Raw genomic sequence first — 15,007 nt, 5'->3', positions numbered from 1 at the left:
TAGTTTGAGTTTCAGAGAAAGCAAGCATTGGATAAATTAAGTATGTGTTCCATCCACAAACGTGACAAAGTAGTGACAAATTATTTGCCAGACTTGAGTTACAGAACATTATTGTACAAATAACAATTTTGAGATTTATTTTTGTGCTGGCTAAATCTATGTCATAATGACTATAGAAGCTTTCCTTAGCCATGAGGATGTAACAGACATGAGTTCTTAATGCTACAGAACTGTAATGAGTGCCTTGTTTTGTTACTCTAATGAAGTTTGACATAAAATGTAAACTAGCCCATGTGTCACAGTCCAGACCTGTGAGGTACATAGGGCAATAGAAAAAGCAATGAGCCAGAGCAGTCAGATTATTGTCTTTGAAGATTGACTAGCACCATTTCTTGCGTATTTCACAAAGTTATAAGCAGAAAGCCAAAGATGTCTGCAACCAATCAGTGTGATTATCTTTAAAAAACAATTTCCAAAACTAATCTAATACCACTTGGTTGGTTAATTATTTATAGGGTTTTTGCAACTGGAATGAATTATGAGTTATTTTGGTCTATTAGGAAACAGATTTTAAATATAGGGTCTTTATCACAGGATTATTTAACCCAAAATGGCTAAATTTGTACGTTGTATTTTGTTTGTCTTCATTCAAGTTTCAGTGTAAGTGAAGAGTCTACACAGCACACTGACGTATACGGTTGCGTCAGACGGAGGTAAAATGGAGGCCAGGTGTGTGTATCAGTGAGTGCCGAAGCTTATTTGTTCAAACTACTCCCAGACCATTAAAGCCTGAAACATCCTGCTTTAAATGTTCCATCACATTTGGTCAGAAGGAACCCTTAGTACAGAGTGAATACAGCTTCTGCATCAGTTATTATTATTATTTTTTTTTACATTTTAGGACTCAGCTGCACCTACTACACCCTTTGCATAGGGGTTATCTGAGGGTGAGAGGTCAGAGGAAAGACTGAGACGTGGGAAGTTCTATCAGCTCCATACTAAAGTTACCAGCTTTTGTAACACTCACACACACACAGTGACAGGTGTTTGGTTCCAGCGATGGACCAAGTCATGTATGAGCTTGGATTTCAGGTGTCATATTAAAGTGGGCCAGTGCCTCCTGCCTTTTAGCAGGTGACTACATTACCTGCATGAGTCTTATATATTGAAAAGTCCCTCACCCTGGTTCCCCGCTGAGAGGGCAACAGAAGTTGAAAAGCAATTATGTCTGGTCTCCTCTAACAGAACAAACTGGTGCAGACAAAAGGCTGTGATATGGGGAAGCCATCTGACCACTCTGCTCCACAGGTAGACAATAGAAGGCCTCCATAATGCCCTGCCAAAAACATGCCCGTGACTAGCCTCTAGGCAGAACGCTGAAGATTCCACCACCCCCGTCAGTGCATTTACCTATCTTTCAAGTGTTTCAAATTGAGGCGGACACATTGGAGTTTATAACTGTAGTTAGATACTAAAATTTGATGTCGACAGACTCTTGGCATTTTTATTTTTTTAAGTCACACTGCTTTAAGTGAGTTTTTTTTTTCTTTTGCATAGATCACCAATAGTAGCATTAACCACCATTAGCTTACCTATGCATTAGTCTTTCAGTTTCAAGGAGAGGAGTTTCCTCTCCTTGTTAGTATTAATTTCACATCCTACAGAATTCTTTTTATTTTTAAGGCTTTAGATGGTTGCTACTTCACCCTCCTTTTAAACAGACACATTAAATTCTAGTCCAGGTTTGTTTTTGTCTGAGGCCCTTTATGATTATTTCTTTCTTGCAATGTGCTTCAAAATACTGCAATGCACAGTTAACTGGTTATTAGACCTTTCAAGTTTCTCCAATTTCAATAATCTTTTCATATGGTGTCCATTGACCTCTCCATGTGTGTCATTTTGTGGCCAAGTCATATGGAATCAACGGAAACAGAATTACAAATTCTGTTTTGGAACAAATAGATTTGTAGTTTTGTATAACAATCCCCTTTACATATAGACATTTCCTATTGTCCTTTAATAATGCAATATGTGCCCATGCTTACTGTCTGGTACCTTGTTGCAGAGTGTATGGAGGCCAACTTGCTCACATGGAGGCAGAGCTAAACTTTGAAGTTGATGAATTGGAGCCAACGGAACCCACATGTTTCCCAAAGACATGATTAATGTCTAATAGAGGAGAAGTGGATTAACAAGCCTTAGTGCAGGAGTCTCAAACGCGTGGCCCGGGGGCCAATTGCGGCCCGCAAGATGATATTTTGTGGCCCGCAGGACAATATGAAAGTTTAATGTTAGTGTAGCATTACCATGTTGTGTGTAGAAGGTTCCACTAAATCAGTAAACCCCAAACACATGTATCAATAGTGCTGTGTTCTCCCGTCACAAAAGATTCAACAAATAACGATGTATATCCATAAAATCCATAATAATTGGCGTATTTCCTCATGTATGTTGAAAACAGCTGTGACTTTTGAGAAGATTTTAACAAAGTCTTTTTTTTTTTTTTTTTTTGTGGAATACCTGATGCGGCCCAGCTTCACCCAGACTCTGCCTCCTGCGGCCCCCAGATAATTTTAGTTTGAGACCCCTGCCTTAGTGCGTTATAGGTTGTGAACTTGAACCACAACAAACAGACAGTCAGCCTTGTTTGGATTGTGATTCTGATTGCTTCTGGTGTCTGTGGTAGTGAGGAGTGATTTGGCCACAGTAGAGCCTCCTCTGAAAAAGATGTTTTGAACTTACTTAACCCAAATGTCTGTGGCAGCTAACATATTTATACAAAAGCATGTTTTGTTTGTAAAGGGGTGTTTTATTTATGTTTGGTCACTTCCCAATGAAATCATGAACATTAGAGCCAGTGCAGAGAACTGGTCCTGTATGAAGCAGAATAACTTTAGTGTTTTTACTCTGGATACTTTGACAGGATAACAATAGAACATGTTAACTGTGGATGTGGGGCCATTCAGAATGTACTACATTGCTTCATGTACAAGATACACTGGGACTAATGAGCTAATTGTGGTGCTACTTTGTTAGCTGCTCTGAGTGACAGAGTGAGGCAGCTGCATCTGCTAGAGAATGAAAGTATGCCATTAGACACATTAACCACCTGCTGCTGTCGTGGACAAACGGTTCCTGTGATATTTAAAATGACTGCTTCCATTTAGAGAGACCAAGCCTATTGGAAATGTTGTTTTCTGTAATTGGGGAAAAGACTTATAATGCCACTTGCAGATATTTCAGGACATGACTAGAGATTTCGATAAGTCACAGAAGCAGCTCCTCAAGTTCTGCACATTAATTTCTAACTGTCACATATTATGCCTCTGAACTGTGATCATTTTGCGTTTGGAGGCACCCATATCAGACAATTTTGAAAATGTAACTCAAACATGTGCTGCCAAATGCAACCCATGCCATCCATTTTCTTCCACTTATTCGAGGCTGCGTCATGGGGGCAGCAGTCTAAGCAGGGACTCCCAGACTTCCCTCACCCCAGACACATCCTCCAGCTCCTCCGGTGGGACTCCAAGGCGTTCCCAGGCCAGCTGAGAGACATAGTCCCTCGAGAGTGTCCTGGGTCTTCCCCGGGGCCTCCTCCCAGTGGGTCATGCCTGGAACACCTCCCCAGAGATGCCAGGAGGCATCCGGAGCAGATGCCCGAGCCACCTCAGCTAGCTCCTCTGGACGTGTTGGAGCTCATGATTATAGGTGAGGGTAGGACCGTAGATTGACCGGTAAATTGATAGCTTCACCTTTTGAGTCAGCTCCTTCTTTACCACAACAGACCAATGCAGCAACTGCATCTTTGTAGACGCTGCACCGATCCGCCTGTCAATCGCATGCTCCATCCGTCCCTCACTTGTGAACAAGACCAAGAGATACTTGAACTCCTCCACTTGAGGCAGTGATTCACCCACCTTGTGAGGGCAATCCACCTTTTTCTAGTTGAGAACCATGGCCTCAGATTTGGAGGAGCTGATTCTCATCCCAGCCCCTTCACACTCGGCTACAAACCACCCCAGTGCCTGCTGCAGGTCCTGGCTTGAGGAAGTCATCAGGACAACATCATCTGCAAACAGCAGAGATGAGATCCTGTGGTTCCCGAACTGGACCCCCTCGGACCCCTGGCTGCACCTAGAAATTCTAGTAACAGGTCTGACTTACTGCCGCCAATGTGAACACAGCTCCTGCTCCAGTCCCCTGGTGGAGGGGTTTGAGCACCCGAATGATCCTGGGAGCTATGTTGTCGGGGGCTTCATGCCCCTGGTAGGGTCAGCCATGGCAAACAGGTCCAGGGGGACAGGTCAGACTAAGAGCGGTTCAAAAACCCTTTATGACGAGTGTAAAAGCAAGGTCAGCTACGTTGCCCGGACAGGCGTCACCGGGGCCCCACCCTGGAGCCAGGCCTGGGGTGGGTGCTTGAGAGTGAGTGCCTGGTGGGCAGGCCTTTTTCCACAGGGCCTGGCTGGGCTCACCCCGAAGGAGTGACATGGGGCCATCCTCACGTGGACCTGCCATCTGCGGGAGAATCCGTAAGGGGTCAGTGCAAGGTGATCTGGGCTGCAGTTGAAGACCGGGGCCTCGACAACTGGATCTCCGGACACAGGGACTCTGTTGTTCTCCTGGGGACTTCAACGCTCGGTGACAACTGGAGGGGGCGTGATCGGGAAAAATGGCCTCCCTGATCTGAACCCGAGCGGTGTTCTGTTCTGTTATTGGACTTCTGTGCTAGCCACAGTTTGTCAATAACGAACACCATGTTCAAGCTCAAGGGTATCCATCAGTGCACACGGCACCAAAACGCCCTAGATTGGAGGTCGATGATCGACTTTGTTGTCGTGTCATCAGATCTTCGACCACGTGTCTTGGACACTTGGGTAAAGAGGGGGCAGAGCTGTCAACCAATCACCACCTGGTGGTGAGTTGGATCCGCTGGCGGAGGAGAAAGCCAGACAAACCTGGTAGGCCCAAGTGTATTGCGAGGGTCTGCTGGGAACATCTGGCCCTCTGTCATGGGGGTCTTCAACTCGCACCTCCAGGAGAGCTTCTCCCACATCCCGGGGGAGGTTTGGGAACATGGAGTCTGAGTGGGCCATATTCTCCACCTCTATTGTTGATTCGGCTGCTCGTAGCTGTGATTGTAAGGTTTATGGTGGTTGTCGTGGAGACAACTCCCAAACCCGATGGTGGACACTGGAAGTAAGGGATGCCGTCAGGCTGAAGAAGCAGTCCTATCGAGCCTTGTTGGCTCGTGGGACTCCTGAGGTAGCTGACGAGTACCGGCAAGCCAAGCATGCCGCAGCCCTCGCGGTTGCAGAGTCAAAGACTTGGGGTTGGGTGGAGTTTGGGGAAGCCATGGAGGAGGACTATGGGATGGCCTCAAAGAAATTCTGGCAAACCATCTGGTGCCTCAGGAGGGGGAAGCAGTGCTTCACCAACACTGTCTACAGTGCGGGTGGAGAGCTGCTGACCTCAACTGGGGATGTTGTCAGGCGGTGGAAAACAAGAAATAAACACATTCCAGGCAAAACAAATACATCTCCATGGAGACGAGGTGGCAGGACCCCGACCACATATGTTACATAGTGCACCTTTAAAATCATAAGGGGGGCTTGTATCAACTCTTATTATATATTTGGAGGTCATAGTTACCCTTTGGAGATGCCAGTCAGTTCACAAGGTTTCTCAAATAAACACATATGATTGATGAGCACTGGAACTAGTATTGGGGATTCTAATGCATTTCCTCAGTACAGTCTCATTATAGGGACTAATCACAACCCTGATGTTCTGACTTCTGACTGATCTGCAGGACCAACACTTGAAGACACCAGTTAACTCCAAAGGAAGGACTTGCTTGGATCAAGCTTGTTTGAAAGTTTGACCTGCCAAGCAAGAGATGAATATTTTGTATATAAGGCAGTTAAGCAACATGTTTAATATTTTGAGAATGTTAATAACAATACAATGTGACTGTTTGCAAGTGTGACACAGATGCGTCATACGTTTATGGTTATTCTAAGTGTAGCTGAGTGGACTTTTCCAGAAGCAAGAGTAAAGTTCAAGAGAAGAGACTGTGGAGAAAATGGTACAGTATATAATGCAAAATATACTTGGGTACTCTGTCCTGCTATGTGACACCATTGTAGTAAAATACAAAAATAATTATTAAAAATAAACTTCCTACAAGTACAACTTTCTATTGATTTTTGCTAAAACTACAAAAATGAAACAACTGAATTCTTAAACAATGTGTAGTTTTTTGGAATACATACATTACACACATACAGTGAGGCAAATAAGTATTTGAACACCCTGTGATTTTGCAAGTTCTCCCACTTAGAAATCATTAGGTGCATGTCCACTGTAAGAGACATAATCTGAAAAAAATCTAGAAATCACATTGTATGATTTTTAAAATAATTTATTTGTACGTTACTGCAGCAAATAAGTATTTGGACACCTGAGAAAATCAATGTTAATATTTGGTCCAGTAGCCTTTGTTTGCAATTACAGAGGTCAAACATTTCCTGTAGTTTTTCACCTGGTTTGCACACACTGCAGGAGGGATTTTGGCCCACTCCTCCACACAGATCTCCTCTAGATCAGTCAGGTTTCTGTGCTGTCCCTGAGAAACACAGAGTTTGAGCTCCCTCCAAAGATTTTCTATTGGGTTTAAGTCTGGAGACTGGCTAGGCCACTCCAGAACCTTGATATGCTTCTTATGGAGCCACTCCTTGGTTATCCTGGCTGTGTGCTTCGGGTCATTGTCATTTTGGAAGACGCAGCCACGACCCATCTTCAATGCTCTAACTGAGGGAAGGAGGTTGTTCCCCAAAATCTCGCAATACATGGCCCGGTCATCCTCTCCTTAATACAGTGCAGTCGTCCTGTCCCATGTGCAGAAAAACATCCCCAAAGCATGATGTTTCCACCCCCATGCTTCACAGTAGGGTAGTGTTCTTTGGATGGTACTCACCTCCAAACACGGCGAGTGAAGACCAAAAAGTTCTATTTTGGTCTCATCTGAACACATGACTTTCTCCCATGACTCCTCTGGATTATCCAAATGGTCATTCGCAAACTTAAGACAGGCCTGGACGTGTGCTGGTTTAAGGAGTGGAACCTTCGGTGCCACGCATGATTTTAAACCATGACGTCTTAGTGTATTACTAACAGTAACCTTGGAAACGGTGGTCCCAGCTCTTTTCAGATCATTGACCAGCTCCTCCCGTGTAGTTCTGGGTTGATTCCTCACCTTTCTTAGGATCACTGAGACCCCACAAGGCGAGATCATGCATGGAGCCCTAGTCCGAGGGAGACTGACAGTCATGTTTAGCTTCTTCCATTTTCTAATAATTGCTCCAAAAGTGGATTTTTTTTTAACCAAGCTGCTTGGCAATTGCCCTGTAGCCCTTTCCAGCCTTGTGGAGGTCTACAATTTTGTCTCTTGTGCATTTTGACAGTTCTTTGGTCTTGGCCATGTTAGTAGTTGGAGTCTTACTGATTGTGTGGGGTGGACAGGTGTCTTTATGCAGCTAATGACCTCAAACAGGTGCTTCTAATTTAGGATAATAAGTGGAGTGGAAGTGGACTAACAGGTCTTTGAGGGTCAGAATTCTAGCTGATAGACAGGTGTTCAAATACCGGTACTTATTTGCAGCAGTAACATACAAATAAATTATTTTTTTAAATCATACAATGTGATTTCCAGAATTTTTGTTTAGATTATGTCTCTCACAGGGACATGCACCTAAGATGAACATTTCAGACCCCTCCATGATTTCTAAGTGAGAGATCACAGGGTGTTCAAACACGTATTTGCCTCACTGTACATTCTGCCCTGTTGATTTCAATTTTGGAGGTAGGAAAATTGTTCTTACAGCACTGTCAGTACTTTTTAGGAGAACTATAATTTGTGGTTGTTTTTTTTTGTTTTTGTTTGTTTGTTTTTTTTTAAGTATTAAAAGTATATTAACAATTAGTACTAAGCAAGTCATGGGTTGTGTCAGAGTCAATAGTGAAAGTAAAATTTCTTTATGATTTTAAATAGTGAAAAAGATGTTACACAACAAACTGGAAACATGGGTTAACTGTTATATTCCAAGAATCCAATTCTCAGTGTTGTCTCTGTTAGCACATTTACCCAGCAGATGTAATCCTTGAATGATCCTTGTGGTGGTAAATCTGTCAGTGTGCCTGACGTTATATATGTCTGTCTCCAGGATCCAGCATATTCAGCCAGGAGCATGAAATCAACAGGAGCCTACTCAAAATGGGGACGTTGGTAACACTGGCAGGGTCATTAAACTCTTTGGTGACATTTCTGAAAGCATTTAGCATCAAATATTGTTTTAGCCAAAATCTAAATGTAAAACCTAAAAGTGATATTGTGTAATGCAACTCATGTAAACACCTCAACGTTTACACATGAGGATTCTTGTGTATTTTTCAAAATTATTAATATGAGGTCAAGACTAAACATGGTTAGTGTATGTCTTTGAAGAACCATTGTAGTTCTTTGGAGTGAGTTTGTGTAGTGCTAATATTATGCAAGGCCTCATTGATAAATTATGTAACAGCTTAGTTTCTCTATCCTAAACCTCATGCATGGTGTTGCAACACTGCCCCACTCCTACATGTCTTTCTGTGACTCCCTTTCAGAGCTAAGATCTTGTAAAAATCCAGCTGTGAAGACAAATTCCAGAGGTTCTAAAAAATATACTACTGGAGTCCTTTAGCCCAAATAACGGTGTTGATTAATCATTTACCAACAAGCTCTGATATTGCTCCATGTGAGAGACATTCAACAGCTAAACATTACTCACAGTGACTCTTGATACTGAGCACACTAAAACTGATAATATACAGGCAAGAAAAACACTACAAAAGGATCCAGATCAGCTCAGCTCGGTCCATTCCCCGATTGACTAAATAAATAAATATTAAATCCAAATTTAGAGTTTAAATAAATAATCAAACAAGTGGAAATGGGTATTTACCATTAGTTGTTTATTGCTTGAACCTTCAATCAAACCTATGCTATATATTAGCATTGCTCATTCAATCTGAAAGACGTCAGGTCAGATGGTTGAGTCCAAACTAGTGCTGGTGGTATGGCTTGGTCCAGAGAAATTATCAGAACCACATGCACTTGATGAGAATCCTCTCTCAGGGCCAGACGGGCTAACTCCATAGTCTACATAATGGATCAAAGCAATATACTGTAGGTAGATTAGATTACCAAACCCCTCTAATGATGATTGCTTTATAGAGAATAAGAGAAATAGAGATGATAAATCCGATATCTCTTGTAATATGTTGTTTTCATGTTGGTGATTCCCTCATTACAGTAAACCATAACATATGTACACGGTGTGGTTTGTTTGTGCTGGTAATTACAGAGCCGTCACTTACACATGCTCAGGTCCCCCAAGGCAAAGACACACACACACAGTCATGTCTCTAGCACAATAAAACCAAATGAATCATTGTAATTACTGTCAGACGAGCACCTCGGCGGCTAACATCACAGGCCAGAGCTTTTGTTCCAGTCCCAAGTGCGTTAGTTAGCTTTGTTTGCCCATCACTCACTCCATGGATCGAGTGCAATCAATGTTTTCAGCCAAAAAGCGCTTACTTAACACAAGGTTATCTAAAACATATTCTCTTGGAGGATTTACAGTAGGGTTTGTGGCCAGTTCTTTCTTTGTACATCATACATCTAAATTATTTGGCAAAAATTGCTTTCTCATGACCATATTGAAGTGCAGTAATTAGACACTAATAAGCAAACAAACATGTATTCATTTTATTTCCACCATGTTGATCAGTTTAATGGAGAGGCGAACTGGTACACAGGAAGACTGTGGTTACATTGCCTGATATATCTAGAATGATATCTCGCCGTATTTCCACCTGTCAATCACACCCATCTGAAAGTGGGGAGGTTCACCACTGACTAGACACATCTTTGTGAAATATTGAAGAAGTTTGTATTAACTGTGTGTTTTTAGCAATCAAACACCCATAATTGAGGAAATACAAGATGAATAAATTTAATTCCATACTGTGCAACATTCTAGGCAGAGCAATAACATCTTTAAGGAGAGTGGCGTATCCTCCACCAGAAAAGTTACAAACTGCACCATTAAATGATCAAATTGTTAATGTTAGGACCAACTCGTCTCACAAGTTTCTATGCTGTATGTCTGAGGAAATAAATGGAGATGTAAACAGCCATTGAACATGTGGAACCTACTTGAAGTTCGGGTAATTTCTTCCCCAGACGTTATGCCATACCTGCTAATATTGCTGCAAAACCAAAGTGCTATAGCAGTAGAGAACTACTTACTCTGGAACGGAAAAGACACTTACAGGCCAAAGTGATCCTGCTACAAATCATATTTTCGTTTTTTTTCCCTCCGCGGTTAAATAACTTCGATCGACTGTAAAACCATCTGTCATAAAGGAAAGTAATCAGCGTCAGGTGAAATAATACGGGCCAATCATGAATCACAGAGACGTTGGGTATGGAAGTCTTTAGCCCTGATTTGGACTCTAATGGAGGTATAATTGAAGCGTCTTCGTAAGAGCTTTTCATATCACATATCAGATTCACTTGGAGGGTTATAGCTGTCATTGTATTCTCATGGAGTTTGACAGTTTGAGGCCTATATGCACATGTAGTTTTTGTAGCCCCTGTCTCCAAGGGTTCACAGTTTAGAGAGGTGGTTGTGTAAATGCTTTCATGCACTTTTCAGGCTTATTGTGATAATCCCCTCCAGATTAATCCAATTTGTGTGAAATGGATTGTCAGTGAATTTTTATAAATTTATTTATTTTTTTATTTTTTTTTTTATTTCCAATCTTAGTATGATTCATTCACCCTATTCACCCTCTTCACACTTGACAGTCACAATCAGTCAATCTTAAAGGTACTCTATGTAACTTTTCTGGAGGAAAGTGTACACCACTGCTTGTCTCCATGGAGATCATTATTGCTTTGCTTGGAATGTTCCACAGTAACATTACACTTAAGTTTCTCTGTGGATAAGAAAAAAAAATCTAAAATCTTTTTGCACACATATTTGGAAGACAAAGCACTTATAAATATAAAATGAATGCAAGGCAGATAGACTTAATGCCATACTGTGGAACATTACAGCCACTAGAAAAGTTACATATAGTGCACAAAAAAATGTGTTTGTTAAGTTCTCAGGAACTCAAGTACTGTAAACAACAAAGCATTGTTATTAAAGACTGTTGGTAAAATGATTAAACAAATTATTTAACTAATTAGTGAATGGTACAGCCCATTGCTACTTTTTTGTGGTAGTCTTTTCCCCAAGCTAGCTCTGTAACACAAATCTCTATAGTTATCACATATACTGGACTAATCCAATCTGTCAGTGAGTGGTCCTGCTGCAGTTTGGTGTAAATCCTTAAAATTCCTTTTGTAATTGATTTCACACCAGATGCTCGCCTCACTTATTTCATTCTCTATTTAACTTTGTTGGTAATAATAAGCTCAATAAGCTAATGTTTACTCTTTGGGTTTTATTATAAGACAGTGGCAATTTTTTTCCTGAGTCAAAGTTATCAGAGTTGAATACTTTTAGTCCTCCCATTCTCTTGTGTTTAGTCTGTGAGCTACACCATCTGTGATACAGCTGCCTATTCTAATCTGAACAATGATAATATCCAATCGTCTCTGCCTCATATAGCTTTTATTTTCACTATGAGTAATCAGTTCAGTTCTATCAGTTCACTATTTTGAACTGAAATACAAACAAGCAATGGAACTATAAAATTAGATTTGGTGTGACCTGATTATATTTTGTGTGTGTGTTGAAGGTTGAAACACAATTGAATAAAAGACTAATCAGTTTTGTAATACATTGTTTACCAACAGTCACACCTGTAATGCAATACTATATGCAATCATATTTTTTTAAGCTGATGAGTTATTTATCTTTTATTTTTTAGCTTAACAATTTTGGAACTTACTGCACACTCATCAACTTACTGTGTTTTTTTTATGACAAGCATTACGATTACAAACAGTTTTGAATTTAAGATGTGTTAAAATGGTACTGTTCACAGTGCACATTTTAAGCTTGTCTGGAAACATTCATCTTTAAGAGAAAGAGTATGAACTGCTGAACTAAAAAATAAGTCAGAGAGGTTTTTGCTTTCAAGGTAATTCTGAGCAATTAATGCAATAGTTTAATGCCATACTGTAGAATATTTCAGACAATGCAGTATTATCTCTATGGAGACAAGCTGGTAGCAGACCCTACACCAGCATCGTCAAATATATGCAAACTGCAACCATTCAGACAGTGATTTTAATTTGATTGTGATGAATCTTTCAGTAAACATAGATTTCATGTGATTCTGATGTACAGCAGCAGTCTCCTGGCTCAGTGTGGTGTCAGCGTTTGTTACAGTATGTCCATCTTTCCCTTCTTCCTCTTCCTCTTGGCTGTCCTTCATCATCTCTGTGTCTCATGCCCCTCAGCCCTGACACCAGTGTCTCTTTGAAGTGCTCTTTTAAGTGTACAATTAAGTCCCTCCACCAGACAGCGCACTCACTTCTCACCTTTTTAATAAGGCACACATAGACAAGTGTCCCAGGCTTTCTTCTTTGTCTCTCACACACACTTTGTCACACGCACATTTAGCTGGACAAGTCTTCGCAGTGGCTTGTAAATTCTTTGTCACTTGGCTGTGAACTTGGAGACCCCCTTCCTCGGTAGAGTACAGTACATGTGTGTGCTCAGATAAGGGGGAGTGGACTTTACCAGTGACTCAGAGTAAATGAGGTTTCTGCTGCAGTGCACTACATGTCTCTCTTCTTTTAGAGTAACAGACATTCTTACATACATACTTGTGTAATAAATTATTTATTGTTGGTGGTGTCAAGGGCCTTCATTGTTGTAGACTGACTCATTTGGTGACAGATGTAAGCTCCAAGGGTTTAAAAAAAAAGGTAATGTCTTGGTAACATGTACAATTTTGAACAATTAAGAAACAAAAATCTACAGTGTCATAAGTGTGTTTGCTACATGTTCTGTTCCTACATACTCGACATTTAGATAAGAGGCTCTAAGGTGATGTGCAGAGTGAACTGTGCTCCAGAGTTCAGTGGCTTTAAGAGGCTGACATGGAGCTAAGCCTGTGACTATTGAGTTAGATTGAGAGGATATTCCCAGTGCAAACACGGACGCTCTCCGTTCTATAATAACTTCCTCAGCAGCAGTGGCGGTGGCTCAGTGTTGAGCTCTTTAAGAGACTGGCCTTTGAGCAGACAGACTTTCCCTTCCCCGGCTCTCCTCAGCTTGCGCGGTCTCTGTCATTAATAATGTGATATTGTCCCATCTGTTGGGGGAGCAGCGCACAGCACATGTTTGTAGTTAGGCTCATCAGAACCTGATGTGGGGCTGGCGGGAAAGAGGGCAGCCTGAACTGGGAAGCCTGGTTTGCAATGGGAACGCTAATGAAATCTCAAGACCACTTCACTGGCCAGGTACTGTACATATACTGCACACATGAATGACAAGTGAGTTTGCCGAGAGTCTTTAGGAGCACACAGGAAGTGTGTAGAAGAGGGAATGAAGTTGTTGTTGAGTTGTTGCCACTTTCCCATGTTTTCTCTCCTCTGCGTTCTTTGTCCTGTGGCTGTGGGCCAAATGTTTACATGCACATATTCTCCAATATAATTACATTGTCTTCACTGATTGTTGTACAAAGTAGGTGCCCTGGGACACGTCTGAACTGACAACACTATTAACATATTTGTAAGATGCCATAATGTAAAACAAAACATGAAAATATTGTGATCAAAGGCCTTGTTCTACCCACTGCTATTACCCCACCTCCAGACGGTTTGCTGCAATCATTCTGTGCTAAATCAAATGCAGAAATAAACATCTCTGGGGTTTGAGTCCACAGCCAAAAGCCTCAGTTCAGATCCCACCACTTTACAGAGTGGTTTGGGTACACAGCTGCGATGCCACACACTGGATAATACATTTGGGGCGTAGATCCTAAAAGTCATTTGTTGTAATGAAAGACTACTTAAGGCTTATTTGTGTTTGGTTTAACCTGACATAATATACTCAGTATCTAATGTGTATTATAATTATGATTGTTTAAAGGTGTTGCTTTGCAATTTCTCAAAATACAGCCCCCTGTAGAGCTGTAGTCAATGTCATAATGCCAGAATGCTAAAAGTCTTACTGGGATAATGGGAAAAATTAGTTTAAAAACCCACATTTACTATAATGGCTCCTTCAAAATTAGTTAAGGACTACAATATCCTCCCAAAGCATGAAACCAGAGAGGTCAGTAATTTGTGAGGTCAACTTGGTGATATGCCAGAAGCGACTATCAAAATGAGATAAAATATCGTGAGCCATTTCCAAAAATGTAATATCAAACATCTCCTACAAAACATAACAGTCTGAGTCAGTACAAATGCACTCAGAGAATCTTGGGGATATCATAGATTTGATGAGAAGAAACACTATTCTGAGAAAGAAATGGATGTTCAATAGTCTGACTTGATTCATTGCATGTTAGTCTGCTGTATTTATCTAATCTATTATTGAGAATATCTATACAAGATTGATGTTGATATGCTAAGCAGTTATTTTCTACTTTATTTATCTATTCTATTTTCCTGTATAAATGACATGCACACACTGTGTGTTGTTTTTTATGTGCATCTTCACATGCTTTCAAGTGCCCGCTCTGATGTGCATTGCGGGCCACAGCAGGCTAGAGGCCAAGTTACATCTTGCAGCAATTAAGCTGCATGCGTCTCTTACGCCCCTCCACTGGTCTACTGCAGGCTCTGGTTTCAAGGCCGGCTCACACTAGACAAACTGACAACATTTGACGGCTTGGTGAACAAGGCTGAACATGGCAACAACATGTTGCACACATTTTTCAAATGTTTTCTTTTGTATACCTCTCTGTCAAATCTACAGCCATATTT

The sequence above is a fragment of the Periophthalmus magnuspinnatus genome, chromosome 12, assembly GCF_009829125.3.
Source record: "Periophthalmus magnuspinnatus isolate fPerMag1 chromosome 12, fPerMag1.2.pri, whole genome shotgun sequence".
NCBI classification, from domain to species: Eukaryota; Metazoa; Chordata; class Actinopteri; order Gobiiformes; family Gobiidae; genus Periophthalmus; species Periophthalmus magnuspinnatus.
Note: the sequence above shows the minus strand (reverse complement) of the source record.